At 38.6% G+C, this 27,039-nt stretch overlaps 1 protein-coding gene and 1 long non-coding RNA gene across 2 annotated transcripts in view; both read right to left on the bottom strand.

The window, feature by feature from the left end:
- The window catches only part of ZSWIM6 (zinc finger SWIM-type containing 6), a 203,989-nt gene that overhangs the window by 143,086 nt on the left and 33,864 nt on the right, over positions 1-27,039 (bottom strand). The window lies entirely within an intron of this gene.
- Positions 1-27,039, bottom strand: part of LOC141278280 (uncharacterized) — a 55,640-nt gene that overhangs the window by 21,616 nt on the left and 6,985 nt on the right. The window contains exon 2 of the long non-coding RNA XR_012330702.1: positions 1-27,039. This exon is cut by the window's left edge and continues 21,616 nt beyond it. This is a non-coding gene — a long non-coding RNA (uncharacterized lncRNA).

Here is a 27,039-nt window from a genome sequence, read left to right as displayed (position 1 = left end):
ACACAAGGCAAAGAAGCTCCTATGGCAGTGCCTCCCCTCTCCTCACACATCCCCCAACAATGGTGCCGCCTTGCGTCTCTGGTGGGCCCAGGCTTCTTCCAAGGATACCCTCTGTTGCCACACTCCAGCCTTGTCTGGCTGTCTCCCACGGCCAACCCTGGTCATCTCCCTGGGTCTGACTTCTGAAGCCTGAACTTCAGCACTCAGCCCCTGCTCATACCAGCAGACAAGCAACCAGGGTAGGGAGCACAGGGTGGCGGTACTGACCGTCTGTGCAGGTTACTCTCTGTTTTGCCTACCACAAACCGGTTGCTGTGCTCTCCTCCAAGGTTCCAAAGCTCCCCCTCTGTCCAAGCTGATCTCCCTGCCCACGAGCAGACATCCCAGGTGTGGGAACCTTTCCTCCTTCAGAGCTCCCTCCCTGGGGTGCAGGTCCCATCCTGATTCCTTTCCCTCCCTTTTTTCTTTTTTCTTTTGTCCTACGCAGTTACGTGGAGGTTTCCTTGCCCTTTTGGAAGTCTGAGCTCTTCTGCCAGTGTTCAGTATATGTTCTGTGCAAATTTTTCCATGTGTAGATGTATTTCTGATGTATTTGTGGGAGGAGGTGAGCTCCACGTCCTATTCCTCTGCCATCTTGATAGCTCCCCTCTCTAATAAACTTTAAACAGGGCACTGTAAACACCAGCCCCCACAACAGGCTGACTTCAGTTAAGTTCAACTGCACTCTCACTCTGTGAAGCTTTGGTTGTCAGGTCACGAACCCCCGATACCTGTGGACCTATCTGCCATGCTCTAAGCCCCACTGGTATTGACTCCTGTGACCTAGGACTCAGAACTCCTTAAGTATCTGCGGTGCACAGGTATCCAACAGTTCTCAAATCTAATTGGGCATCAAAGGCACCTGCATAACTCAAGAAACATAGAGATTCTCAGGACTCAAGCCCCAGACTTCCTGAAGCACAGTAACTGATAGCAGAATCTATTTTGTGGGGAAAATAACTCCCCAGGTCTGATTTGTAAAGAAGCAGTCTGGAAAAGGAAAAGATGAGCAGGGCCATGAAGGAGGATAAAAGAGGTGGTGAAAATCCCCCTGCTTTCTTGGATTTAATATCTCTCTCCCATGTCTCCCCTGAAAAAAAAGAAGAGACAGCTACCGGGAGAAAATAACAGCAAGAGTTTCAGGAATGTGAACTTCCTCTTAAAAACAGGAGTTTAAATAGGAGTTTCCTCTTTAAAACCCACCCGCCCTTGTCTACCTTAAGGTCTGCTGCCCAACAATAAATATGAACAAAAGAGAGCAGAACAGGGATGGGAGTTTCCCCTCGTGGGTGGTAGTCATACAGGAGATGGACACAATATGAGCTTCAGGAGAATGGAGGAAGCTCTTTGAGGTTTTCTACCTGCCCTAATTTATGCCATTCTTTGCCTAAAGACTGGAAAATAAATAAAATTTAGTCACAGGGAACAAGAAAAAATGTAATCATTTTAAGAATTCAACTGACAGAGGAAATGAGGAGGTAGGGGTCCTGTGGTATATATAAAATATATTTTTTAAACATCTCCCAGGATGGGTACTAAAGAGACTTTATGAGGTCACCTAATTCATCTCTTAGGAGACAAGACTACAGCTAATAGTATCCAGGGAAAGATACTGGAAAATATATTTTAGGGGCTAAATTTCCACATAATTTAATTGTTCTCATTGTCAAAAATACTGTTTAAATGTCACGAAGCTCACATGATTGGAAACTAAGAACTAAGCATTAAAAACTGCTTCCTTTTATGACAAAAATCTTACACTGGCCAAAAAAAATTGGCCAAAAAACTCCCATGCAAAGAGTTTGAGTATGTTATTATTTTGTAGGATTCCAGAATCTTGTTTGTATGCATGTTTTCCCTTCTGATTTTATTCAAAAGATTCTCTTTTCTTTTCCAAGTGTACTTTCTAAGTCTGAAGACAAAGTGTTCCTTCTCCCTGGCTCCTCCTCCCCTGGCCTCCATGTGATGAAGCACCCATGCGAAAACTAAAGAAGCTATAGAGCTCATAGTGGTCTTACTTGTTAGTCTGTGAAAGACTGAAGCTGCCAGCTGCATATGGATTAGAACGGTCCTGTTTACAATGGCTCCCTGCTCTATGTCAAGAAAAACTGAACTGACCACATGGCACACAGTTTGGAAACCCCACGCCATTTTTTATTTCAGATTTTTATTTTTACGAACAATATCATAGCTTTAACAGCCCCAAAAGAGGTCTGAACCTTAAAACCGTTAGATTTTTGGTAATATGAAAACCATGCCCCAGTCAATAATCACTCAATCTTAAATTGCTACCTCAGCCAGAGGTTTTTTAAAGTTAAGTCCTATTGATGGTTTCATGATAGTCTTCAAGGACTAGAAAGAGTTACTGCAAGAAAGATACCAAAGACATGTGTCCTCAATTAAGTCTGAAATCTTTGTTTCCTCTAAATCAGATGTGTAAACTTGGCAAGTGACATCATTTGTAAGCAGCATGTGTAAGCATTCCTGGTGCAATGCACAATTATTCCCTTAATTTTATCATGGGATCACAGAGTTAAATTCCTGCATCCCCCCTATTATCTAAGAGAACAACATAGAGCAGGGTTTTTTGTTTGATTTCTTCATTTCTATATCTCAGGGCGTATCACATAGTATATGTTCAAGTTATTACTGATCAATGAATACTGCCAAATTAAAGTACATAGAAAAATGAAGTTAATTTCTGTCATTCATTAAATGTAAGAATCAACTATACATTACACCCAACAATGCAAATTCTAAATCTGCCCATAGGGACAACATAACAGTTACTGTGAAAATCATAACTTTGAATTTCCTAGTTGGGTGCAATTGGATACTTAACCTTTAAGGTGCAAAACCTTATGTATTTAATAAAACTGAATCCTATCAGAGTTCCAATTTCTATATGCACCCCCTAGAGCACTGTAATCTAGAAATCATACAGTATCTTGTTCTGTGTAGAAAGTTAATCATTAAAAACACCTTCATTTGGACAGCTTCTGGACATAACATTTCCTGTAATAAAAAATAGAATCACTGGAGATTCATCTCTATACTGCTCCTAAAATCCATGCTGCAAAAGTTTAAGCTTATGCTCCAAATGATAAAGCTTTTATAATTGGGAGCCAAATATAACTAAAGCAAAATTCCAATGATAATAGCGATATAATGGCAAATTCATTGTAGTTTTAAAAGTTCTACTTAAACTAATAATTATATTAAAATGTCAAGCATTTATAGATACATCTTCAAAATCATTCTCAACTGTACTTACAATTGATATAGTCATCTTTTCTAACTTCACAGATAAGATCATTTAACTCTACAGAGTGTGTGCTCTATTACTGCTAATACTTTACACTAAAAAGCAGCTCAAACACAGAAAGAGCTACTAATTGCTACCATAACTTGGGATGTACATGTTCCATAAAAGAATATTTTAAGAGTGACAGAATGATAGGATATTCCTTAAACTTTGTCCCATCTTCATAAGACTTCTGAGATGTTTTTGCAATCTTTCCTTTCACCCCTGGAGCTGGGCTGAGAAAAAGGAGAGTGGGTATCAGTGTGGGTACCTACTTAAGCATATAGATACGCGCTCACTTGCAGGAGGAAGAAAGGGAGAAAGACCAAAAAATGGTAGCAAGGCGAGATGAGACTGGTCTTGCTGATTCATAAAATGACTGGCTTAATAGGACATTTGGGCAGTGATATTATTTTGGAAACATTTACGCTAAAGTTTCTTTTCTAATAAACTAAGAAAAGGTCATATAAATTGATGCAACAAAGGAAATTCCATTACAAAGTATAAGTCACAGAATTAAAAAAATATGCAGATGTGGCCAATCTATATAACTATCTCCATGTCAAACTCCAATACTTCTCTTCACACAGATCACTAGAGAGAACTTCTGTGGTATTTTTGATGTAGTAATATCCCATTACATACTTATAACTAATGTTTTTACCAGTTATTTTGCCAGGTAGATTTCATTCACATTTTTAACCTATCTCAGTATACATCCTTTATTTGCTATAAAAAGTTCTTTGCAACATACAGCATCACTCAGAAAATCTGGAATAAGATTTCAGTATATTCTCCTTGTCACTGCTTTTTAAACCTTATCTCCCCACAGATTATATTTAAACGGTCTAAAGTTACAGTCTTTTGAAAAACTGGTGTGTACTCATACTGGTACCTCTGGAAGAATACTGGAAACGCTAACATAAGAGATTTTCTCTTCTGTTGTTCCACCAGCCCCCTCTTGTTCAGCACTCAGTACTGGGCACTCCAGAGGTCAGGAAACCATGGGGAGACTGAATGAAAAGAAAGGATGGGGGCTAGGGAGCAATTATTAGAGATCACTAAAGTAAAAGCTAACTAGAGCACAACTGAAAAAAAGCTAGCATTGGGAGTCCAAATGTATACAAAAATTAAAACTTACAGAATTTTCAAGATAGATGATAAACTAATGAGAAAGTTGTTTGAATTCAAGGCTTCAAACCAAGACAAATTACATCCAACCATGAAATACACTGTCTATTGGAGCCTGAAACCACTGTCAGGGTTCCCCACAAGTCAAATGTAAAGGGCAGAAAGACCCTAACAGGAAGCCATAAGAGACTATATTTGAATTTACCTGGTCAACATTTTCATCAGCAGACAAACTTGGGATGTACTCAGAGGCAGGATCAGTTAGAACGAGGAGACGACTTGTGGGGATCCCTAATAACCAGGGAAGATGGAAAGTTCAGAAGGATTTAGCAGTCCAGAACAAGACACAGATACAAAATGACTCACAAAAAGAAAGATAAAGTACTACACTGGATGTAAAAACAAAAGCTGCTCGTCTATAACATAAGGCCTTACTATGAGCAATTCACGTGAAAAACAACACACCAAGGATCAGTTACATACATGTTTCAAACAGGTCATGGCTGTCTATAAAATAAACCCAAAAAACATATCAACTTGGGCTATACTAATGAAATCACAATTTTTAAACCTTCTTAGCACGCCCCATGCTGGTCACACCCTATTTGAAGTACTATAAGCTCTTCTGAGGACCACATTTTAAAAGTGGCAATGAAAAACGGGAACATTTCAGGAAAGCTAGCATGATTACAAAGAGTCTGAAACTACATTAAAGAGGCATGGTACAAAGAGCTTTGGCAGCATAACTCAGAGAAGAATCAACATAACTCTTGTTCAATATCTGAAGATATGTCATGTGAGAGATGGAAAAGATAGAATTACGACTACTGGAGGGCTAGGAATCCACCCAACGTGAAAAGCTACCTAACATTAAGTTCTTCAAAACTGCCTTGAAAATCAAGGATTCTGAATCTCTAGAAGAGAAGCCAAGCCAATGAATGAAACAGCCAAATAGAGATGGAATGACAAGCAGCCAAGGATGCTTCAAGAATGTCTGTCTATGCGCTTAAGGAAGGGTGCACAAAGCTACTTCCAACCCATAACCCTAGAGATCATCTACAGCCCCTGACCATACAGGTGAAAAAACTGAAGCCGGACAAGGGAACCACCTTGCTCAGGGTATCACAATCATAAAATAGCAAGGCGAGAAGCCAGCTTTCTGGACTCCCTGATCCATGCTCTTCATTCTGTTCCATCTTCTCACTTTAAGTATCAGGCCACTTTGACCCTCACTCACAGAGAAAACATTCTCTTCTTAAGAGTTCATTCAGACTTGGGAAGTAGGGATTTGAAGAACCAGTCACTTTGGGATAAGTGATTTTGCTTGTTTTTCAGTTCTTTCTGTAATGTTCAGTTACTCAAATAGTCCAGAAAGCACCAATCCTTTAAGTACATGGATGCTGTACGTGTTTTCCCACTAAGAATTCAGCTCTGAGGGCGTTGCAGCAAGAAGATTCAGGTGATCCCCCAAAGAGGAATGACTCACTGCTCAAACTTTCCACCCAATTCAATAAGTGAAGATAGATTCTAGAAAAAACAAAAGAGGATCTTGTTTTTCCCTCAGTTGAAAGACAGAGATGGAGTCTGCACTTGCAGAGAAAGAGTAGGTTTCAATGTGTAAGAGAAACTGGAGTGCCAATATCAGTAATTTTCTCAGTCCAGTCACATATAAGGATTTAATCCACAATCAGGCAAACTCAATGTTTTCAATCAAAACGCATTTTCAAATAACAGACATTGACTGTCTTTTTAGAAAGCCAAACAATTCACTCTCCTCAGCCTCCCAAACTTCCATTCGGCCATCCAATCTAAGGTCATCCTTCCTCTTCTCACAAACAAGCACCCTAATGACACCAGTCAACAAATTCAGTTTGCTCCCTAACTCAGAGAAAATTATTCTCAAGATTAAAACCACACAATATTTGATTTAATCATAAAAATCACAATCTTAACGAACCACTACCTGGGCTGACCAGGTGCCAAATGCTGTGCTTAGTACATTACAGCATGTTGATAAGGTAAATATTATCATCCTCATATTACAAATGAAGAAAACAAGAGTCCAAGAGACTAAGTTAATTGCCCAAGGTTAAGAGATACCATTACAAGCAGGCTTCTAACTCTGAACTTCAGGACCCCACAATCTTAACCAATACAATGCTGCCTGCCTACTTGCTCAAGGAGAGTGATGCTGTGGGCTCCAAACAACAACCAGAACCATGCAAAGGAAGTGGCATCCAAGTCCACTCAAGAGTTTCACAGGTACCAGACGGCACTGGGCCATTCTGTGAAATACTGTTGAGATGCTCTTCTGTAACCAGAGGCTTAAACAGCAGCAAGACGGACTAAGTGTAGACATGAAAATCAACTTCCTCTGTTTTGAAGGTAAACTGGAAGGCCTCTAATAGTTAACATTAATAATGACTAAATTTTTACTGCTTTCTGTACTAGGCACTGGGATCAAATCCCTTCTCTTTTCCCTCTCAATGTGGATTAAGTGGATTTGGACCACAAAGCCCATTCTCTACACTTAAAGTTAGTGAGCTAAACAGGCAGCAAGGACTCTGTCTCCTTCAGATGTCACCTCACAACAGTCTGGCTGTCACTGATGGGCTGCGTGTGCCATAGTCCCTGGAGGACCCCTGCTGCAGGGCTGAGGATTCACAGCATGTACAGACCAACAAAACAAACTGCCTTTTTCTCCTGAAATGTGGATTTAGTCACAACTGCCACCCCTCAGAGCATTTCACTGATTCCCCCATATTACACTCAAGGTGAATTTGATTCAAGATCAAATTTGTTAGTGGTAACTCCAATGGATCTAAATTTTTTTTAAGTTAAAGAAAATTTTGATTATTGCGCTATACAAACACATTTTTGTAGGATATTTTAAGATATATATTACATACAATTAAGATAATATTTCGTTGGGGAGTAAGAATACATTCTAAACTACTTTAACGATTTTTAGATTAAGTCTAAATCAATGCCCAAAACTGAATAACCTGGTTATTTTGTACTGCAAATTCAGATATTGACAGTAAGACAACAAATCAAAAAGCCTAGATTTTAATTCCAGGTCTCTTCTTACTACTTACTATTGGGGCAATCATGAGTAAGTCATTAACCTCTCTGAGAAGCAGTTTCCTAACCTGTAAACAGCAATTTTTTAAAACTCTAAAGGGCAAATGTATGGCTATGATATTTATAATGTTCCTAAGAGGTTAACAATTTATAGTTCAAATATTTAATAAGGAATATTTGGAAAACATTAGATAATTCATTTAAGCCCTCCCCTCTCTCCCCCACAAAAACTCTGTTTTCTGATTTTTATTCAGCAAGTAAAAATTTTAACCGAAAATTTAAATTTTAAAATGTCTAACTAGTTTATTTGTGAAAGTAGATATTTTTCCTTTTCTTTAAACTATTTAAACGAAACCACTTAAACCTTCTCTTTAAACTTCTTTGAACTATTTAAACTAATGTGACTGAAGTTAGAGTACGCTATTCCACTAAAACAAACTAAAAAATCTGACACCTAACACTCCCTTCTTACATTTGCACAGCATTTTGCAAACTAAATAAAACGTTTCATTCACGTTTGAATGAAAACATTCAGTTCTCACAATAAACCTATATGGTCAGGAGCGTTGTCATGTGACAATTTTGCAAAAGAAGATAAAGTGACAGATAAATAAGACATCCAGGGCACACAGCTCGAAGTGGTGGAGGCACAAGTGGAAGACTTGGCCTTCTGGTCCACGCTGCCCAAGATCATGTCTGCCTCCCAATACCAGACCGTACCTTCTGAGCTCAGTGTATATGGCAGACTTGCAAAGAAACACAAACTTTCCCGATTTTTTTGTTTCTAAGCAATACTCTGATTTAGAATGCCTAAACCAACAACTACCCCTCAAAAAAACATATAAAGCTTAACAAGATATTCAAGTTGACAGCCCTCCATTGAGTAAAGCCATTTTCTTTATGCCACTGAATAATTTATAGAGAAATAAATTCTCTGAGAACACTTTAATATCAGATTACTAATGTAGTCCATGGCCTATTGTGTCTTACCTATAAAACTTTGCTTAAAAGGTCAAGTGAATAAAATGTCTTAACTTATAAATTAGAAGTTCTAAATCTTAATCTCTCTGGATACATTTTTTTAAAAAAACAGAATGTTTTAACCAAGTGTTTTTCAATTTTTGAAATCCATTTTGTTTTAAAGTAAGCTGTTTTAAAAAATCAATTTTTACTGAGTTATAACCATGTGTCTAGCCCTATGCTCATTTAATCAATTAAACCACTGATTTTTTCTTCTTTTTTTGCAGTACGTGGGCCTCTCATTGTTGTGGCCTCTTCCCGTTGCGGAGCACAGGCTCCAGACGTGCAGGCTCAGTGGCCATGGCTCACGGGCCCAGCCACTCCGCGGCATGTGGCATTCTTCCCAGACCAGGGCACAAACCCACGTCTGTTGCATCAGCAGACGGACTCCCAACCACTGCGCCACCAGGGAAGCCCTAAACCACTGATTTTTATCTTAACTCTGATATTGCTTAACTTAGTATTCAAACATGACACCCTGACAGATCCGTATCTGTGTGCGGGGATGAAGGGTGAGGGCGGAAATCAACGTACAGCAAATGGTCTTTCTTGTACTGCACAGCCTGCCGTCTATCCTGCATTGGGCTGTCAGGTAGGACTGTGCAAGGACATGCTTGGTGCCACCTCTATACCTATATCCCTCTACCAGGTAGGACTGCCTGCACAGAAGTTTTCTCAGCACTGAGCAGTTATACCACCTCTCTGAAATGGTGTCCCCTTTATTAAAGGAATCTTTCTGGTCACCTTATAGGCCATGATGGCCTTGCTGAAGGGATGAGTCACATTATAAACGTACTCCCTCTAGTACTAATGTTTAGCACATACCCAGCTCATAAATGGGATTTTATGACTCCAAGAAATGAGCACAATAGGCTTTCATTGGCTCCTCATGACTGTGCCCACGAATCAAGGCTAATCAAAGCCTCGTGATGGCACATTACTAACACTAGAAGATCAAGTCCAACTCCTCATTATGGTACACAAGGTCCTCCATAGTCTGGCCTGCCTCTACCATCTCCTCTCCTATCACAACCACCACCACCTTTCTCCAACACTTGGTGCCAGTCATGGAAGCAGTGCAGACTCTGAATCACAAAAGGGAGATAACTGCTTTATACCTCCACACTTACGCATGAGCTGTTTTACACCTCCACACTTACGCATGAGCTGTATCGACTGCCTAGAATGTATTTCCATACCCCCTCCTCTGACCAACCACCTTTCCCCACCCTCCTGACCGTATTTGCCTGGCCAGTTCCTCTGATTTCCCACCACTGGTTCCAAGTTTCCCCTTCTCTTCTGGAAGCCTTCACGTATCCCCAGGAAGAATGGATAACTCCCCCTCATACACACTACTCAGAGTGTACTTTGTGTGCTGTCAATCAAGTTACATGCCTTGAAGTCATCTTACTTTCCACCCAGTGAGCTCCCAGAAGACAGGGAAGAAGTCTGACTCAGATTTGCATTCCCAGTACTCAACCAGTGCAGGCACAAATCAAATAGTCAGAATGGAGGGAGGATCAGTACTGCTCAGCAACCCAAGGCTCAGCTATCTCTTCCCATGCAGGGGCTGCAAGGGCCCAAGCAGTCAGGTCCTGGTTGACTCCCTCACCACCAGCCCTGGAGAAGACACTGAGTGGGCTGGCAGCCCAGGGAGCATGCCCAGAGGCAAGGACACACTGCCCCAAGGAACAATGCTACGAGTGGGCTGTGCCAGGCCGAGACGAGTGAGGGGCAGTTGTTCCACCAGCACTTCCACCAACTGAAGGCAGGGAATTTTCTAATCATAAACGCTTGCCTTTTATCTCACTTTATATAGCCTTGCCTCCTACATTCAGCAGTAAATTGCTGCTTTATCACAAAAATAATTTAATCCAGCAGAACATGGACATAAAATAATAGCACCAAACTAAAAAAAAATTCCTTACCTATCCTAACGTCAACCAATCAACAACTTCTCTATCCTACCCCTGTAACTGGAATACTCCATAGGTAATGACTCTGCTTGCTTTTACTTTATACATCATATGATAAGGTTGGTTATCTTGTTTTCAAGCTCCCTACAGATTAAAAGCAGCACATTTGAGAAAAGAGTTTCATAACGAAGAAGACAAAAAAGCTATTTCAAAAACCAGGCCCAGGAACCCCAAAGTCCAGCAATCTGGAGCATTTGGCCCTGTGTGTCTGGATGCTCAGTACATTCAACCAAAAAGAGCACAGTTCAGGTTCTTAAAGGCAAAATTTGTCAGCTTTTTAGGAATGCTGCCTATAAAATTATACATTTCTTAATATTCTGCCATAGACAAAGTATAATTATATTTTAAATGAATAATAGCAACTCCACTTACAGAAATCTACCCCTAAAATGTAAGTGTGCAAGATGAACACACCAATATGCTCAGTGTAGCACTGTTCACAATAGTGGAAAACTGAAAACTAAATACCTATTAAAACGGTAATGAGAAAGAGAGTATGACCTATACTTAAAATGGAACACAATTCAGCCATTTTAAAAGATCATATTCATTAACATGGAAAGATACCACAACAAAGTATTAAGTAAAAAAATAAAGGTTGGTAAATAGCACGTGTGATATAACTTCACTCACATTACACAAGGGTGCACATGTGCGTATGCTTGCATATATGCACGTGGGTATACATGCATGCCGATTACCAAACTGTTGACAGTGACCATTCCTGTATTATCAAACTGTTAATTGTGATTCTTGCTCCTTCACAATTTTCTATATTGTCTGAATTCTCTACAGAAACACAGATCTTGTACATAATGAGAAAAAATTATTTTTGAAAAGTATACTCCAGCATGTGCACATACATCTCAAATACTGCTTTACAGGATAAAAGAAAAGGGAGGGAAAGGCAAGTAGGTGCATGTATGTAGCTAGCCTGGATGCAATCACCATGCTTTCCATCTATCTCCTACAACAGAGAAATCAGCAAATAGCTATAGACTCATCACTACAAATTCATCAGTACCACTTACTAGAAAACTTACTTGAAAGCTAGAATACTTATATACAAGGATACCTTACATATAGCTCCAGTCACCCTATCAACTTCAAATAGTTTCTTAGTTCTATCTGGAAGAAGAACTTCAACAAATTTTCAATGTTAAAACACAGTGGCAGGGCTTCCCTGGTGGAGCAGTGGTTGAGAGTCCACCTGCCGATGCAGGGGACACAGGTTCGTGCCCCGGTCCGGGATGATCCCACATGCCGCGGAGCAGCTGGGCCCGTGAGCCATGGCCGCTGAGCCTGCACGTCCGGAGCCTGTGCTCCGCAACGGGAGAGGCCACAACAGTGAGAGGCCCACGTACTGCAAAAAAAAAAGAAAAAAAAGAAAAGAAAAACCCCACAGTGGCATAAATCAACTACACATCAATAAAAAAATTAAAGTTAAAAAAATAAGCATAAACACTAGCATGTCAACCACGGAGGGGAATAACAATACTGAAGAAAAATATATGCAAAATAGAGGTGGCCCTAGAAAAGCCTACTGGATGTCAAAAGAAGCCAAGAAATTTTGAAAACACAATTTCTGAGATTGCCCCAACTGACAATGCTCATTCACAAAAGTTTTATCATGTGTGGGCTCTCCAAAGCACGAGGCAAAGATAAAGGGAGGAAAAGAAACACAGGGCATAAGAATTTACACTTTCACTCAAAAAAATTTTTGAAAAACACGAAAGATATTACTTTGTCATAAGCTCAGTTTTAATAAGGATGGAAGAATAAAGTATCTGAAAATATCTGAGCTACAAAAATTGTGGTTTGGGCACAATGTTAGTCACATTATTTCTGAATTCTAATAATCTTCCTCCTTATAAAAGGTTTGTAAGGATAAAGAAATGTTTGTTAATTATAATAACCTTCTTAGTCAAAATAAATAGCCCTAGAAGAAAAAAAAAACTTTAAAAAATAAATATGGTAAAGAATTCTGAACTGTCATACTCTCTTCATTACAGCAGACTAGCTGCACTGGAATTCTTTGGGGAAGGCAGGACATACTATACTTAGGCAGGTTGGCAGGCAGGCTGGCCAACAGAGTTAAGGAAAGGAGATAGGAAATAAAGATGAGGAAGAAAGGGAGCTCTGTAGCAAAAGATGGAAGAAAAAAAGAAAGAAAAATTCAGTTCTGCCTCATGCTGCAGATGCCCTCAGGAAATGTCATTAATGGCACATTTCATTATAGAAATTCCCCAGATTGGTCAAACACTTGCTTTTTTGGTTTCCAGATCAAAAACTACATGCACCTTTTGCACATCAAGGCTAATGCATATATGGCATGTGGCTAAGAAATTATTCTCAGCCCAGCATGTCTGCATCAAGATACATCTGTGACTCCCTATAACCTGTAATGACAACATTGACAAGCTGCACAGAAGACCAACACAGTCACAGAGCAGACTGACACAGAATGGATTTAAATGCCAAAACTGTATTCTGAGACTCTTCAACTGGGTTTTCTTTCCTCCACAAGATGGTTTCCAAATACATTTAGTCTTTGAATCACTGCAGACTTTTTCATTTCCCTAACTTCTCCATCAAGTTGAAGAGCTGTTAAAGTTCTAAGAAAAGCACACTTCCACTTCAGTGGATAAGTGTGGTACCACGACAAATCTCAGGTGAGGAGGGCCTTCCTCAAGGGAGGAGCCCAACTAGATGGGAGGAGCTCTCCAGAACAGGAACCAGAGAGAAAGCCTCAAGGGTGGGAGAACAGACTAAAGTTTCACTGACAGATGGTGACTTTCATGCCTTTTGTCTCTTCTCTCATTTCTCCTCCCCAGGAGTTTGGGGACAAGTATCCCAGTATGCCAAGATGCATTTACAGATATTCAAGTGACAAAGAATAAACACTGATCTAGAATGATTCAAAAAATAAAGGCAGTCTTTTTGCTGACTACAGAACCAAACTCAGAATTTCCCAATTTCAATTCCAATTATTCCCACTTCTGTGTAAAACAGTATTGGTTTCCATTTTAAGGTTTCCTAGCAGCAAAATACCCAAAGTCACAATTCCAACACAAGAAAACTTAAAGCCTCTCAGTCACTACACAGCAAAGTGGTGGAGGGCATAAATTTTTTAAGCCACTATGTGGGCTCAAATTCCAACTCTTTCATTTACCAGGTGTGTGACAGTGGGCAAGTTACCTAATGTCTGTACCTCAGTTTCCTTATGTATCTCTTAATTTAAATAAATTAATATATGTAAAGCTCTTACAGTATGAAGCACTTCCTGTAATAATAATGACTCTTACTATTATTACTATCATCATCATCATCATCATCCAGAAGGTTTTCCATGAGTACCTCAACTGAACCTCTCCTAGAACAAGACTGTCACCTCTAAAGCATTCCAACTATTTCCCAATTTGAGAAGACAGCATAAATCCAAAATGTTTCCTACATCTGAAAAAACATTTTGGTGTGTGGGGAACTTTTCAGCTCAGAGTGGTTTTTCAAGGAGTTACACCCATCAAGTAAAGATGTAAAATGTGAACTGTTCCCTCTTCCATCTTTCAAGAAAAGGAAAAGGAAGAGACAGTTTGTGAGGCGCTTTTGTTTTGTTTTGTTTTTCAAAGAGTAGCTTTGACAGGCCATTAATTCAAGCTAATCTTAAATATATCTGTAGAGTATTTAACATGTGAAGTGCTTCTGCCTTAACAGTTTTAGAGTATAGACTGTTACAAGCACCCAATTAACAGAAAAAGGACTTTCCTACCACATAACTTTTACATTTGAAATCTCACAAGTGCTGTTTTGCCCTTTTTCACTCTTTCCTACATTTAAAATATTTCATTACTTTTAATACTGCAGCGATGGTAATTAAAATAATCATAAGTTTCTCCAGCATCAGGCATGGAAGAGAACATGGAAGGGACACAATCCTGATTTTCAGGCAACTTATGTAAATATGCTGTTTTGGGGGAGTAGCAGACTTACTGTACTTATTTTTGATATTACCTATTTGCTGATTTGGAAGGTAAGTGTAGATTTCTCCCAAAAGCAGACGGCCTATCTACTGTAGAAAGCTGTTTCGGATACAAGCAACTACCAGCAGAGAAGTTACATTCTTAATAATCAGTACAAGCCCCTTTGAACTCTACGGAGTGCTCATTATCAATATCATAAATAAAACAATAAAAGCAAATGCTTCCTTAGAGTCTTAGCAACTAGAGATAAAGGGATCTGCCGTAATTGGGTTGAATAGAGGGCATTTGGCAAGAGCAAATGGGTAAAGAGCCTCAAAAGTAAATCATAATTTTGTTGTAATACAAAAATATAAGAAAATGAGAGCTAGTAATGTTCTTTGAGAAAGTAAGATATTCAAAGGTATGAAAAACATTTTTTAAATCCACACAAATGGATTCTGAAACAGGAAAATCTATTAACCCACAAGTTGTTGGATTATTTTTCTTTACATACACACGTTATGGAAACTTCAGAATCACGAAATATATTCCTGATTAGCAACACTCAAGTTTCCAGCTGCCTTTGCATTTGTTCACTTTGTCAAAGCCCTAATTCTATACTAAAGTCCTTTGTCTTACTTGAACGCCGGCTCAGCTCACCTTACTAGAAAGGCTCTTCTGGTTTGTCAGCTGTGCCCATGATAAGCAGCTGGGAAGTATGGAAAAACCATAACTACTGACTGAAAGAGTGTGGACATGGAGTTGCACCATTTGTTGCAGAAGAGGTTATAAAAAATGTAAATCCAAAAAAATGAAATTAAAAAGACTATTCATTGCACCACACCTGCTCAGAAAAAGCTTTACAATCACCAATCCATGTAAAATAGCCCCAGTTCAACTAAAGGGAAGTATTAATCCTTGTTTAAAGTGGGGGCAGGGGTGGGGCGGTGGGCGGCACCTACCAAGGCACAAAGACAAAGGCAGAACCACTCAGAAGCAGGAAGAGAAATGCCCACTCATGTACAGGGGATAAACCAAAGGTCTCTCAGAGGTCTGTGTTTCCCTGATGTAGTACTTTGTTTTTTTTTTGCGGTACTCTCACTGCTGTGGCCTCTCCCGTTGCGGAGCACAGGCTCTGGACGCGCAGGCTCAGTGGCCATGGCTCACGGGCCTAGCCGCACCACGGCATGGGGGATCTTCCCGGACCGGGGCACGAACCCGTGTCCCCTGCATCGGCAGGCGGACTCTCAACCACTGCACCACCAGGGAAGCCCCCTGATGTAGTACTTTAAATAACCGGCAAACTCAAGGCAGACAGACATCAATCTGGAATGTAGACAGGAGAGCTTTCAGAACTTCAAAGCATAAGAATGTGTTCTCAATTAGTACGTGATACATGAAAGCCAAGTGCAGACTGGGCCTCAAATATTTCCCATCTTTAGCTTGAGATTTTTCTCATCCTTAGCAACGTTCAATTGCTGGGCCACAGTGCCACTGTTCCCGTAATCTCCTGTGCCTTACTTGTGCCCACCACTCCAAGTGTCGTGGCTATGAGCAGGGCTCTCTCCTGAGTCTAAGTGCAAACCCCCATATCTGGAGCTGTCAATAAATTATATCCAACGAGGCACCAACAGTCTGTGGTGTTTGCTATTTGAAAGACAGAGAGCCAGGCTGGCTGCTCCATAAAACCCCGGTGAAGTGGGCATGATCACCTTGGCTAGCACAGTTATGCACAGCCCTCTGCCCCTGGGGCACAGCAGCTGAGAGCAGTCTCCCAAAAGAACCAAGATCTAGGTGGATTGTCAATGGTGGAACAGAGTACACTACTGGGCCTGGTTATGTGAGACAGTATGTTATGTACAAAATACGTGCATTCATCATGAAACAATGAAGCAGGAAAAGAGCATTAACCCTGATAAAGTGCCTGTGCACTGGCCTAAATACTAGCCATATATTATCTCAGTTAGTGCAACTGAGGACCAGACAAGTTAAATAACTTTCCCAGGTCACAAAGTTGGTAAGGGATAGAATCAGAATCCAAACCCAGATCTGCCTAACTACAAAACAAGTGTTCTTGCTATTAAATCATAATGCCTTTTATTATTTTTCCCATCATCACGTTTCTCTTAAAATAGTTAGGCCTCCACTGTGGCCATCTATAAAGATGGTTTAAAACTCAAAAGAGAACTAAGCATTTTCCTGACAACCCAGCAGTACAGACTACCTTGGGCAAACTCCTTTGAACACTAAAATTTTTCTATTTTTAATCATTTGATGAAATGGTAAATTTGATGAAAATTTTTCTCAAAATATGTAACTGCCTTCTTGAACAGAACATACCAAACACCACTAACCAGTAAACGTGCATCCTACGTCCACAGTGTTCTACCATTTGGGATGAGAGACTGCACTCATCTTAGAGATGCAGGGGGTCACACAGACCACCTAGTCAAATCCCGAGACTACAAGATGTTCCTCATAAGATTTACCCAAGGCTAAAATGTTAAAAATATGAAAAGAAACCCATTCGCGTGTGGCTCAATGGATCTAAAAATTTAAGCAGCTTTTGGAACACACAGTTTCCAACATCCATCTAAATTCAGTCATTCCACCAACACCTGAGTTCCATACCCACCATTGCCAAACTGGCCACCTGTCAATCTTAACATTTTCTAAATCCTGTAACCTCATGAATTCGGATTCAACTGTACAATATTAAGGCAACTATTCATGAGGCCTCGTGAGGGTGGTGGTATTCTTTCACCCTATTTGAACAGTCTTTCCTCCCTGCCCAGACTTGCAGAGCTACGTACACTTTTCACTACCATACTGGTTCTGAAAACTTGTCATCAGAGTTTGGAAGACTTTTTATCAATAAAAATCAGATAGTCTCTGTTTTAGCAAGGAGAGCAACATTTTAACGTGGAAAACCTGATCCTTAAACTGGAAAAAATAAAAAAGTTTAAGTGTCATTGAAATAGTTTTCCTCAGAAATATTACTGATTTTAGCATCATTTTTTTGTTTTTCTAAATAAGATGATATATTACTTAAACCAACCACAAAGGCATTATTAGCATATATGAGAAAAAGTTCTTATACATCATTAGGTACCAGATTAAAATAAGAAATGTTAGGGACTTCCTGGTGGTGCAGTGGTTAAGACTGCGCTCCTAATGCAGGGGGCCTGGGTTCAATCCTTGGTCAGAAAAACTAGATCCGACATGCATGCCACAACCAAGAGTTCACATGCCACAACTAGGGAGCCCGCACGCTGCAACTAAGACCTGGCGCAACCAAATAAACAAATAAATATTAAAAAATATATATGTATATATAAATAAGAAATGTTAAAATAATATTGTTATGTGCTACAGTTATCAACCTTTCCCGGCTTTCATTCTCTCAAAACAAGATGGAGGTTTCAATTATGACTACAGCCAGCCGGTAGGGTAAAAAGAAAGCCAGCCACACTGTCCTCCACTCTTATCATCTGCCTCACATTATTCTCCCACCATCCTAAATTTAAGGTGCAGCTCCAAGCTGCCCAGAAGATCTTGACCCTAACGGGAGGTGACTGCTTGTCAGCTGCCTAGTCTGTTTACTGGACTGTTATTGTGGTACTATGCCTGAAACTTGAAAAGAAATCCTAAACAGAAAGAAAATATAGTGTGTAAAACAAACATACATACATATATCAATAAATACATAAGATAAACTTATTTTTAAATAGTATGTAAGTTACATTTTCCAGTAATATGCTCAAAAAATAAGCACACTATTTTCCCTGTGTGTCCAGACTTTGGAAACACTATACTTACTATATTTCTTTCGGATTAAGAACTGGATCCATTCCTTTGAATTCAGAGAAACATCACCTGGAAAGGTGTCTGGAGGTTAATGAAAATTATACTGAGCATGTTATTTGAAAGTAAAACATGCTGCTTGAAAATAAGTCTAACTCACATTTCCTGACTTTCTGGACACCTTGTATCTCAATTCACTGCAAATCGGCTCCCTTCATTCTCCCCACTCACCCCAAATACCAAATTTCTTTCTCTATTGAAAGCATCATGACTTTACTGCTTATGGTGTAGCACTTTGGGGAAACTGAAAAAACTGTTAAAGAGAGAACTGTTGACTCCATTAGAGTCCAGTTAATTTTGACACTGATTGCTATGTAACTAAAGACAAGTACCTGATCATAAATAAAAATACACCTCTTGAGATTATGAATGTTGATGAGAGTGCCAAAGGCAAGGGCAGTAGGGTACTCACGTAATTCCTCTGCAAAAATATCAGAGAAAAGTTGAGATGAAAAGGATTCTCTCTTTCTGCTCCAAAATATAAAAGATATGTATTCTGGCTATTTTTATCGCCAAATGACTGGCAGCTATGAGTCGCGAGGAGAATGCGTGTAAGACAGCATGCAGGACACCAACCACCACCAGCCACGCTGGTCTGTCAGAGGAACACGATGCTACTTAGTCTTAGGAGCATTCATTTGCAACAGACTATCTTTTGGCCTGCATTCCAGTTCTCATTTTCCTCGCATATCTGTATTACTCTACTTTCTATCCCTTAACAAAGAACAAAAAGTTTAGCAGGTGGACCTTTACTAGTATAACACATGTTAACTGCAACCAACTTCATCCATCTGTTATATCAAGAAAGATATCTACATTCCACTTATACATGGAACACCCTAGTAAATTTTACATTTGTTTTGAATAGATTGCATTACATTTATCCACACAGTAAATGACATAATGCACTGTGATGGAGGGATCTATTCACTCCACACTGCAGGAATACCTCAATTACTAAAGGAGAAAAAAAGCCCTTCTCATGGCATTCAAAAAGTTAACTATATAGAGTTCCAGCTGGACAAGAGCGGAAAATATATCACTCCAATGAGTAATACACTGTACTTAGTTTTCCACAGCCAAGAGGCCACATGTCACACACTAGAACAAAATAAACTACAGATAACTGCTCACCACTGAGGCATGTGTGTGACTTCCTTCGTACTTTAAGATGAAGGCATGACATGAATCACCATGTTAGTTACTTTGAGTCTTTGTCCAGGACAGATGTACCCTTTTTTTTTTTAATTTATTTATCTTTATTTATTTATTTTTGGCTGTGTTGGGTCTTCGTTTCTGTGCGAGGGCTTTCTCTAGTTGTGGCGAGCGGTGGCCACTCTTCATCGCGGTGCGTGGGCCTCTCACTATCGCGGCCTCTCTTGTTGAGAAGCATAAGCTCCAGACGCGCAGGTTCAGTAGTTGTGGCTCACGGGCCCAGTTGCCCCGCGGCATGTGGGATCCCCCCAGACCAGGGCTCGAACCCGTGTCCCCTGCATTGGCAGGTGGACTCCCAACCACTGTGCCACCAGGGAAGCCCCGTACCCTTACTTTAAAAGTAAATTCAATATCACCATATGCAAAAGAAAAATTTGGAGATGATTTTCACTTTAAAAAAAGAATTTTCAATGGTATTCTTTAAATATAAAAGTAAGTCCTAGAATGATTCATTCTACAAATATATCTATTACATACTATAAGGAACAGTAAGTTTTTATGAACACATGAAGGAGTTTATGATTGCAATAATAATTCTAAACCAGGAGCTGGTAATCACTGAGACAAAAACCAAAGAGAGCAAAAGTCATCACCAAAGTAGACTCAATGGTCAGTGCACAGGAGTATAATCTCCCTAGGTTCCAGTCAACATTTTCCAATAAACCACCATTTCTTGAATGTCTACCATGTTCCAGACAACCCTACCTGGCTCACATTTCCTGCACTTCCACCTCCTGACTTGACACACAGAAAGGACTCAAGGGTCTATACAGAGGATGTTGTCCCTGATGCAATACACTCAATACCCTCAGTTTTGTCAAGATCTGAAGATCTAAGAAAAGTGAATGGATACTACAGTACTAGTATTTTCAAAACCTAGATTTAAATATGGTGGGGGAAAAAAAAAACAACACATTCTACAGCTGCTAATCGATAGGAACATTTTCTGGAGCCCCACAGACGGTCCAAATTCTGAGAATAATTTAAAGCTATACCAAACCTAGTGTGAGAACAGTGACAAAACAAAATAGTTCCAAGGCTATTCAAAGTCATAAAGAATAAACAAAGCCAATTTCTCATCTTAAATATCACACAAACAGGCTTAATTTTGTTTACTATCTATCAGATGTAGTTACTATTGTTACTATAAACAATGCTTCAATAAACTACTTCATTTCAACTTAGCATAAGATCCTGAATACATTCCTGGATGTAGAACTGTTAGGTCAAAGAGATCTGTGTGTTTATAATTTTAACATATGCTGTTAAATTATCCTCCATAAAGACTGTCCCAATTTATACTCCCACCAGCAATGTATGAATGAGTGCCTATGCCCACACCCAGGCTAATAATGTGTTACATTTTTATTTTATTTTATTTTTATCTATCTGACAGGATTTTTTTTTTAATGGCATCTGGTGCAATTTTAATTTGCATTTCTCTTACAAACTGAGGAACTTTGTTTCCTTTTAATTTTTTTACTGAGGTATGGGTGATGTACAATACTATACTGTATTATATAAGCAACTCAGCAACTTTAGATTTAGAGCCAGTGGTATCTCATTTCTGTGAAATCTTCATATATATCCTTTGCCCATTTTTCTACTGAATTGTTGGTCTTTTTCTTATTGATTTGTAGAATTTTTTACACATGAAGGAAATTTGCCCATTATCTTTGATGAGTTGTAAATGTTTTTCAACTTGTTTTTGACTTCACTTGTGTTAGTTTTTGATATGCAGAAATTTTTATTTTTTTAAGTCTAATTTATAAATATTTTTCTTTTATTGCTTCCATTTTAGGTCAAAGTTAGAAAAACCTCCATTCTAAATTGTAAAACTCTTCTTCCCTATTTAGTTCTATTTCTTTTGTGACTTTGCTTTTTAAAGTTAAAATTTTATCCACTTAAAATTCATTCTGGTGGAGGTATGAATTATAGATCCAACTTTATTTTTTTCCAGATGGCTCCCCAGTTACCATTTACTGAATAAATTTCATCACTGATTTGAAATGCCAATTTTATCATGTCCTGTGTGTTTTGGGGGTCCCTTTCCAGGTTTCATATTTTATTTCATTGATCTGTAATCTATGCATTTTGCCTTCATCACACAGTTTTAATGAATGTGGCTTAACAATATCTTTTAATATCTTGTAAGGATGTTCTCATCTCTCATTACTTTTCTTTTTCAGGATGTTTCTAGTATTATTGTATGCATGTTCCTATATTTATTTTAGCATTGGTTTGTCAAGCCTAAAAAAAATCCTGTTAGCGTTTTTATTGGGATCATTTCCAATTTACAGACAAACTTAGGGAGCTTACTTACCTTTAAGAAACAACCCTAAAACCTGGCAACTTTGTTCCACCGCATACGAATGGTGTGATTCATGACTCAGCTAGGACAATCATATTTCATATTAGTATGTCTCCAATCACAAGACGATGGTCTTCCTGAGAGTTAATAGTGGTGTTTGGCATTAACCTTCCTCTTGCAGCCAGAAGGTTTGTATGCAAAATGTATGAATGCCATAAGTACTGTTAAAATAGCATATTCACTGAGTTTATCCATAAATTAAATATAAATAAAAAATTCCATGGTCACCATATGTTTTCTTAAAATTAAAGTTAAAGACACAGGAGTAAAGAACTGAAAAAGACCTCTACAGATGATCCAGACCAGGGTCTAAGCAACCTTTTCTTCTGAGCACATCACTCCTATCATAATAGTTTATTTTATGGACTGTTTCCTAATTTCCAATTCAAAGGACACTCTAAATTGGAAAATCATGTTCATTCTACCCCCAACATTCCTATAGAATTGTTACCACATGTACAGTACATTGTATCATCATGTAGATGGAAGCAAAAGGAATGATGAATGGGAGCAAAAAGTAGAAAAAGTATTTTACATTAATATTTATAATTTACAAACACCTTAATATACACTACCTCATCTGACATGTATGCATAAATTGGGCTGCCTACATATTAATAAAGAATACATAACAATGAAGAACAATAATTTTTATAAGTAATATTTTAAAACTAAAACATTCATGTCTACTACATCCTGTAATTTTAATGCTACAAATCTTAGGTATCAAAAGAGAAACGTGTTCTCTCTGTTCAAGGGTGGGGGGGATATGAGATTAAAGATGTAGGCAGGGCCAGATCATGAGCAACGACAGAAAGAATTTGACTTTGGCCTTAAAGGGATTTTAAATAGGGAAAGAATATGATCATAACTGCTTTTTAAAAATCACTTATGTACAGTACAGAGGCTGGGTTAGCTGTAGTGTGGCAAAGGTAGATAGAGAAAAAGTTATTGCAGTGAACCAGACCAATGATGGTTAGACTTAGGGTAGTAGCAGCAGTGATGAATAAAGAATTCATTTAAGAGATATCCAAGAGGGGCTTCCCTGGTGGTGCAGTGGTTGAGAGTCCGCCTGCCGATGCAGGGGACAAGGGTTCGTGCCCTGGTCCGGGAAGATCCCGCATGCCGCGGAGCGGCTGGGCCCGTGGGCCACGGCCGCTGAGCCTGCGCGTCCGGAGCCTCCGCAATGGGAGAGGCCACAACAGTGAGAGGCTCGCATACCGCAAAAAAAAAAAAAGATATCCAAGAGGTAGAAATGGTAAGACACTGATGATTTCCGGGCTTAAACAACTCCATGTACGGTGGTGCCGCTTACAGAACTAGTGAACATATAGGGAAAGGCAGATTTAGAAGGAAATAACAAGTTTGAAGTACAAGTGTAACAAGCCAGTGAAGACATCTACTGAACAGGTAGACAACAGGAGTCTAGAGCTCAGAAGTAAAGATTTAAAGCTGGTATGCGGAGTTTTGAGAGCAAATAAGAGTAGAAAAGGGGCCCAGAAAAGCAGGTAGAGGAAAGTGACCCTGCAAAGAAGACTGGACTTACCAGAGAGGTAAGAAAAAAACCAGGAGAGCTCGGATTTTATGAAAGTCAAGACTGTGTTACTACAAAGAGTTGTCAGCTTTGTTGAGTGTTGTTGTGCTGTCAAATAAGATGAAGAACAAGGAGAGCGAGCCCACTGCATTTAGTAACACTGGTACCCTTAACAGGGACAGCTTCAGTGGAGTGATGGGACAGAGACCAGAGTGCAGGAGGCTGAAGAGTGAAGTGGGAAGTGAAGAAATAGAGTGTGATCACTCTTTCAAGAAATTTGAATATGGGGGTGGGGGGAGGTCACTGAGGAAAAGAATGGAACAGGAAAGTTCTGTGTCAAAGGAGGATTTGTTTTTTAAGGTGGAAGAGATTTGCCCATGTTTAAATGGTATTTATGAACACTAGTACTAAGGGAAACAAATAATTCCTTCCTTTCAATAATGCCCCCAAATTAATACAGGAAAAAAACTGGAACGCTGCTCATTTCTGAGGATGATCTTATGGTAGTGAGAAAACTCAGCCATCTGTAACCGGCATTTATTTGCCCCTAAAGATAATCTCTAATAAATCACAACAAAAAACTTAACAATAAATCCCTTAAAACAACAAAAACAAAAAACCCAAAAACAGCCTTCATGCAGACATAAATGATTTCTTAAGAGCCATCTGCTTACATTTAAATCGTAACAGAACTTTAGGATGCTCACATCAAAATGGAAAATGGAATTCTAAGTTCATATGCCTAATGTTTACCAGTAATTCGTAAATTCTGAAATATACTTTCTCAAAATAATCAGGTAAGGGAGAATAATCTGTGGATCCAATAGGTCAACTTACTCTGATTCTTCCACAGATTAAAGGTTTTACAGATGCCTTGAAATGAAAGGAAACTGACTATTACATGAATGGTTTGGTTATTTACACCCCTTGAGGCTCATACATAGCACACCTAATGGTTTTGCCTTGAGGCAAAGATTTAACAGATTGCCCTCCTAATTGCTCCCTGGACACAACTGTATACAAGGCCATGTGATTCCCAGGTGCAGATTCCTATATAAAACTCATCTTTAGAAAAAAAAAAAAAATCAAAGATAAATATCTCACCTATTTCTGAACAAATAAAACTGTTTATAATATCCAAACTCTAATAAATCACCATGCCAAACACTAGCCAATATACCTAATACATTCTGACCTGGTTCCCTCTAAAATAAAAGCAATTTAAGTAAAGCAATAAACATATTATTTAGCAACATCATCATCCCAGTAAACTGCTGAACATTTAGTTGTACTACAAATAACAGTGCCAATTTTAAAATTTCAGACATGAGAAATCTCATTCCTGAACAGTGTGAGTTATGTCTTCATAGTAAGAACAGACACTTGGGAAAGTCATCATTTTTAAAAGAGTTTAAAATGTAAAATAAAATCTAGGTAGTGAAGGAGATAAAAGAATTTTTAAACTAGAAAAAAATATAAAACTAAGTATTAAACTTCTGGAAAGGTCAGGAAAGTCTTCTAAATTTAGAAATCACAGTGGAAAAAAAAAAGTTTGAATTTCTAAAAATAAAAAAAAAATCTTCCAAATGTCCCCAAATGGCAGTTAGAATCTCAGATAGGTACCAGCACCTGCCCACATTCCCCATTCCTGGGGCAGATGCGAGGTGTGGACTGGGCCCTCCTGTCTCCAGAGCACATGCTCTCCACCACTGTGCCCCTTTATCTGACCTTCCCCAACAGGTGAAGAGGAGGACAGGAATATAATTCATAAAATAGGAAATGTGACAAATAAGGAAACATGTGGGGAAATATTTAATTTCCTCAGTAACCCAAATTTTTCACATTAAAACAGGTAACCTGTTTATGGCAAACTTTTGGCAACTTGTTAAAACTGGCGAAAATATAAAACTATGGTAATATCTAGAGCTGGTAAGAGGTATTTGAAACTGGTAGGCGGTTTGACATTACACAAAATGAGCCATAAAAACATCCACATGCCCTTTGGCCCCCAGTTTCCTCTTCTGGAAGTTCTATACTAAGGTAAAAAAAAATTAAAATATAACAGAGTAGAGGGGGCTGCTCACTGCACACGTGCAAAGTTCCTCATCTGACAATTATTCATAAAGTGAAAACCTAGAAACCACCCGTATGTCCAAAATAAGAGAAACGTCATGTAAAATATGATAAATCCATTGGTCATTATAAATAATTATAAAATGTTTAGAACATGAAAAATGCTTTTCATACAATGTCAAACCAAAAAGGGCTGGATATAAAACCGTACAGATTTTAGAAACTCTTTTTTTAATGCAAAGAAAAATTACTAAAAGGAAAAAAACTCAAACTGTGACTACGGTTGGTTAACGTGATAGTATAGACTGATTTTTTTCCCCACTAACTTGCAAATGTTTTCATAATGTGGTTTAATTACTTCTATTATTTTAATAAAGCTTTGAAAAATGGGTGGTTCACAAAGCATTTGCAAATTTAAAATATAAGAACAAAAATGTGAGTGTTCTTTGACATTTTTTTTCCAAAAGTGAAAAATAATGGTCTAACAATAAGGACGCCTCAGATAATCTGTTCTATACGATCCAAGTTCCAGTGTACAGAAGTTGCAAAAAAAAAAAAAAACCTGTCAACTTATTTAGGCCTTAGAAGTTATTTCATTAGTTATTTTATTTTAAATGCAATTGGATAGCCATTTGAGTTTTAAGCTGGAGTGTTTTATTACCTCATTTATGCTACAGCTTCCGTTTTCTAGTCTTTTGGTAAAATTTAGCAACCTAAATGCTTAACAAAATCTTTGATGGAAAAAGAAGAACCACTTAAACCACTTGACTCTTGCTTAATCTATAAAATAACTTTATTAGATAAAATTCATATTTAATAATATTTTAAATCTTAATAAGGTCTCCCCTACTAGACTAACAGTTTCTGAAAGAAGACAGGAATTGTACCTTATTTAGCAAGGTGGCTGGTTCTTACACAAGCATACAGATCTGTGCCTGAGGAGGTATATATACAAGGGGAAAAACTAATGTCCCGAAGTCAGGAAAATCACAAATCACCAATCAAGTAAGCAGACATACACAGGGCTGTCCAAGTCCAAAGATACCTTTGTAAGATATTAAAATGTTTCTGAAAGAATTGGGTGCCCAAACCAAATAAGTTCCGCCTAACCTCCAAGTCACCTAAGCCTGATGCCAGGAAGACTCAATTTTAGCCAACCAGAAAGCACACATTTATTACAACAACTTTTGAGGTTTTTTTTTTTTTTTAGCTATTATATAAAATAGTAGTTAACACAGAATGCTCACTTATTAGCACATGTTAAAAGAATGTACTTGAGTTTAATCCAATGATGAGATTGTTTCATTCTGCAATAGTAACTCGGACTTTCACTTACCTATGATCCAAGATCCTTTTTGTTGTTATATAAGATAAAGTTTATAACAGGGAATAAGAGATTTAGCTCACCAGGGCTGCCACATTTGTTACTAAAACCACTGGGTCTTCAGGTCTCAGAACAACACAGGAAT

The sequence above is a fragment of the Tursiops truncatus genome, chromosome 3 (genome assembly GCF_011762595.2).
Source record: "Tursiops truncatus isolate mTurTru1 chromosome 3, mTurTru1.mat.Y, whole genome shotgun sequence".
In the NCBI taxonomy this organism is placed as follows: domain Eukaryota; kingdom Metazoa; phylum Chordata; class Mammalia; order Artiodactyla; family Delphinidae; genus Tursiops; species Tursiops truncatus.
Note: the sequence above shows the minus strand (reverse complement) of the source record. Positions and strands in the feature narration are given on the sequence as shown.